Here is a 5573-nt window from a genome sequence, read left to right on the forward strand (position 1 = left end):
TTGAAAAAATGTTTATTCTGTAAAATATGATTTGTCACGGCTGCGCAGTACTATTCACCTAATCTCTACAGTGATCCTAATTTACTCAAATAATTAGAATCACACTTCAACTTTACCAAGGTAAGTTTCGTTTAATTTTCTAATTGTATAGATACAGTAAGGATTCACTGTTCACACTTGATCCGTGTCGGCTGCTATTCTGAAAGCAAAGTCACATGATCATGAATTGAAAGTATACCGTATAACTCTATGTTATTGTATGATAAAGAGGACACCTTTTAAGAGTGACTGAAGTAGTTTTCTCTATGAGCTTTCATCGTCGTCGGGACGACTTCATCAGATGAAATGATTTGTGAAATATTAACGACGTAACTTCAGACGTTGAAACATCATAACGCACTGCAACGCACATTCAAAGAAACCGTTCCTTATAATGGTGGGAATAAAACACGAGATTAAATGTAGTGGAAAACCAGGCAAACTATTAAGGCCCTGTCTGACAATCAAAATCACCAATGAATTTTAACAATAATAATAACTCTGTATTATACATGAGTAAGAATTAAACCCAATACAAGACATGATCAGCCAATGGATACGCAAAACTTCGATGGACAATCTGTTTAACAAATACACAAGTACAAGTAGATTGGATGGACAGATTATGTTGCTGTGATTAAGTACATGATCAGAAAAGATATACAACCTCTCACAATTTAACAATATATACTTATATACAAAACTATAAATATCAAACAAAAAAGAACCGATACACCGAATGGCATTTAGCAATTGTGAGTACGATATATAAACACAGCTTTATGGAACAACAATCACTGGTAAAAGTTTTATGCAACGTTTCGACGTGTTTCCCCCGTCCTCCTCAGCACATATTTAGTCAAGTGAAGCAACTCGAAAGAGTAATATAGTTTCGTGTGAGTTGAAATGATAGCTTGCCAGGCAAGGTAACATACGTACACTGACAGCTGTCAGTGATGATAACTAAATCTTTATTGACCAAATATATATTAAAGATCTTAATAAAAATACGTAATTTCTCATATTGAAGATCTTCATCATGCATTTGTAGTTCAAAAAACCTTGAATATCTCATCAATTTAGGTTTCGGGGAAGGGAGGGTTTGATTCTCCCAAATGTACAGGCCTAGGGTGGAGCAGACACTTTATTTAGAAATTAGGATTAAGGGTCTTGATATTGGGTTTTCTTCTGTTCTTATTCTGATCTGAAATTAGAAAAAATAACTCACTCGATGGGCGAGAAGTATAGTATCTGTTATATACTGATTGTTTTTAGTTTACTATGAACAATATTATCATTTAAGTTCTTATTTTTTGAATATGCAACTATCATTTTCTGCTTATAGACATGGGGGAATTTCTCTTGAAGGCTCTTATAGTGGGCATGAACTATTTTGCTTGCTCGATTGCTGGTTGTAAACGGGACAACAAAGGGTGCTATGCCTACATTATGATGAATATTTAGTCCTATAGGTCTTGCTGTATTCAATGTCTCAATCCAATGGGCCTCCCTAGATTGACGGAATTTGGTAGTTTCATCTTCGGTCAAGTCAATTTCTATGCGCTTAATTGGGATTAGGGTGAGATCGTCTATTGAATGGTCGTCGAGGTTGAAATGATTAGAAACAGGCTTGTCTTTCTTTAATTTGATGTCTGACCTATGAGCATTAAAGCGAGTTCGTAAATTATTCTTAGTTTCTCCTACATATTGTTTGGGGCATTTCTTGCATGAAATTAAATATATTACATTCGAATGTTCACATGTAAGATGTTCCTGGATCGGGTACCTTTTATTCGTAGAGTTGCTTACAAAATAATGAGTTTCTGATATAAAGGGACATGTTTTGCATCTACTGGACAAACATGGAGCACTTCTTAAACCTGGGGGTACTTCGGCATAAAGTCTGTTTTTAGCTGCTATCTGTGCTTAGGTGGAATTTTTTATGTTTCGTAAAAATCGTTTAGAGTACCAACGCTCTTTCAGTTTTGAGAAAACAATCGTACAGGCTTGGTTGAAATCAGAAGATCTTGTACAAATTCGATGAAATCGTAAAACTTGTGACTTAATTATACCAGAAAAGGTATGTTTTGGGTGAAAGGAGCTCTTGTGCAAGAGTTGATGAGTATCAGTTTCTTTGAAATACACTTTAATATCCAGTTTATTTGTTTCTGCTATGGAATCTCCCTTAAAGACTGTGGTATCGAGAAAGTCTATGCTTTTGTCACTCACGTTTGCGGTTAGTTTGATAGAAGGATGGTGGTTGTTGAGAATTTCAAAGAATTCCCAAAACTGTTCGATAGAATAAGTCCAAACCATAAAAATGTCATCCAAAAAGCGTCCGTAAAAAAGTTGGTCAAATGGACAGAGGGGCAACACCTCACGTTCCCACTCTGCCATGAAAAGGTTTGCGTACGAAGGGGCGAATCGTTTGAACATTGCTGTCCCTGAAGTTTGTAAATATGTTGTACCATTAAATGTGAAATCGTTTCGACTAAGACAAATCTCTAAAAGTTGTAGAATTGCATCGTCGGGTCTGTTTGGATCTGGGTTTCTATTAAAAGCTTTACGAACTGTCGTTAAACCAGTAGTGTTATCGATATTGGTATACATAGAAGAAACGTCGATAGAAATTAAAATAGCATTAGAGGGAACTCGAAGATTTTTTATTTTATTGACAAAATCGGTTGTGTCTTTAAGGTAGGCGCGATGTTGGCATGCTAGAGGTAGTAAGAAATGATCAATGTATTCTGACACTGTATATGACTCACTACGACAGTCAGATATAATCGGGCGGCCTTTAGGGATTTTATTCGAGATAAACCACAGACACTTTATTTAGAAATTAGGATTAAGGGTCTTGATATTGGGTTTTCTTCTGTTCTTATTCTGATCTGAAATTAGAAAAAATAACTCGGTTGGATTCTTATGGATTTTAGGCAAAGTGTACAAATGCCTCTCGCGACAATCAGGTTTGGCAGACAGATAGTCATATTGTTTCTGTTTGAGTAGTTTTGACTAAATCGGCAAGAATATTATTAATCATGTTAGTAGTTTCTTTGAAAATTGGTTTCGGTAAAATGGCATAATGTTTAGGATTATTCAGTTGATTCTCTGCTTCTGAAACGTAATCCTCCCTATTCAGAATGACACAACATGAACCTTTGTCACTCTTTTTAATAACAATGCTATCGTCTTCCTTAAGTAAGTTTAACGCTTCACGTTCCACCCGTGTGAGATTAGGCTTTTCGTGTGTTATGGAAAGGTTCACTGTTTGGCTATTCATACTCGCAAATGCTTTCAATATTTCAGGATAGATGGCGGCCTGAGGGGGTGTCCACGTGGATTTAGGAATAAACATTGTTCTAGCACCACGTGGGGGTGGTTTCGAAAAAAATATGTGCAGCTTAGATTTCGTTGAAATCGTTCAATGGATGGTCGGAGATAATTCAAGTTAGCTATCTTTGGTGTGGGAATAAACTTAAGTCCACGGTCTAAGATTGAATGCTGAAGGGGTGTGAGAATTTTGCGGCTCAAGTTAACTACAGTTTGGCCTAGCGGTGGCCTCTCAGTATTTTTATCCCCAGTAATTAGTTTAAAGACTTACTCGATGCTTGAGGCTGGTGTATCCAAAACAAATAGATGCTGTTTGCTGTTTCTGGAGACCAATGAAGATTATCAACTGTTTCGAATTCTTCTTCGTAGGGTGGTAAGATTGTTGCGCTGTTGATACTGGACTCCATCATCATGTTGTTGAGAGTGCTGAGGTTCTGTTGTGCTTTCTTCCGAGATTTTATTTGAAATGGGTATACATGTGAAGAGGATCTTGGAGTTTGGGAAGGTTTTGTTGGCTGTGGCGATTAATTTCTGGGCTTGGTTAAAGGAGGTCTTTGGTATCTGATCACGGTTGTTGAGGCCTACATGAAGAATAATGGTAGTAGGTTTGGGATCATGGTCGTATGATTCCAGGATTGACTGTATGTGATGGATTTGGGCACAGGGGTAAGAATGTATTTCGGTGTCTGAACTGGTTTTGGTAATTCGATTCAGGTTAGATGATCCAATTATTAGGGTAGATTTCTTTAGAGCATGTAGTTTCCATAATGATTTGTCCTTGGTTTGGTGATAATACGGTTTGGTAGCGGATATAATGGTCGTCGACGGTGTGATTGGTACTGGTTTGGTAGTTGTTGTAGCATTGGGAACGGACTGGGATCTGGTTCGAGGAGGGGAAGGTCTGGATACACGTCTCGACTTGGATGGAGACTGAGGGGTGGTTTGCTGGTCCAAAAACGCACAGAAGGAAGAAAGGTTGGCGGATCCTGGATCACGTGGTGAAGATTCAGATGGTGTGGAAGGGGAAGACGAGTCTGAAAGTGAAAAGAGAAGGGGTGTGCCCTCTCTACGAGAGCGTTTACCTATGTCTGCTGCTAGGAGTAGGTGAACTTCGGGGTCGTTTAGGGGTTTGGTTAGGCAGCGTGGTGACTCTAGATGGGTAGGTGTAGTGTCCATTTCAGTTGGTAGAGATATGGTTACTCTGGTTTTTGTTTCGTTGATTGCTTGGTAGAATTTGGAGATTACAGCTTGAGTGAGACGTTTCCCATAGGAGCGACGGGCCCAGGACAGGGCATGAGAAACGATGCGGTCGACGGCAGGTGATGATAAAGACTTGGTACGAATGGTGGTCAGCTTCTCTTGAAGTGTGGTTTGGTAATGGTCGATCAGGACCTTCGTAACCTTACAGAGCCATGTCCGATTGAGGGATCTAATATTCGCGTCGACAGCTGATGTTTTCATTGCTGGACGGATAAAACTATCCACTCAGAGACTTTGCGTTTGAAGGTAAACGCTGGTTGGCCTTGCTGTTGAAGGGTAAGGATTGCCAAATGATGGAGGCACTGCAAAACTTGGAAGAACACCTTCACAAAGGGTTCTTCCTCCTTATGAGTGGGGACTGGTTGGCGTCGGTGGGCTGGTAGTCGTTTCTGTTGTTGGTCAGGTCGATGGTTACCTCTTGATTGGTAGGCTGTGTTGTAGGTAGGTCGGCGATGGGGTGGGATATAGCTGGATGGGTTGGTTGGTGGTCGGCGATTGGTAGGTGGTAGAGGTCGATGGAAGACAGGGCCGTTGTAGGGTACGTGATATTGGTTTGACTATTAGTGTTTCTATTTCTGGCTTCTTGCCAGTGGTTGTTGTAGTTAGGGAGCATAATGAAAATAACTTATACCTGCATACTAAGTTTCATCAAGATCCGATAAAAACTGTAGCCCCCATCGTTGGTGCATTTTTACTAAGTCAAGGGCAATAACTCAAAAACGTTTCTTTCAAAATGCGCCAAGATTCATTACTATTAGATAAAATCTCTAGCCCCAATTCTTGTTTACATGCCAAATTAGACACATTTTACTATATCAAGGGAAATAACTCAAAAATGCGTCAAATTAGAACTTGACAAAGATCTTTTCAATATATACATGCATTCCAAATTACATTACAAAAACTTTAGCCCTTAACGTGTTTACAAGTCAAATTCGGTG

The sequence above is a fragment of the Lottia gigantea genome (genome assembly GCF_000327385.1).
Source record: "Lottia gigantea unplaced genomic scaffold LOTGIsca_13, whole genome shotgun sequence".
Classification (NCBI taxonomy): Eukaryota; Metazoa; Mollusca; class Gastropoda; family Lottiidae; genus Lottia; species Lottia gigantea.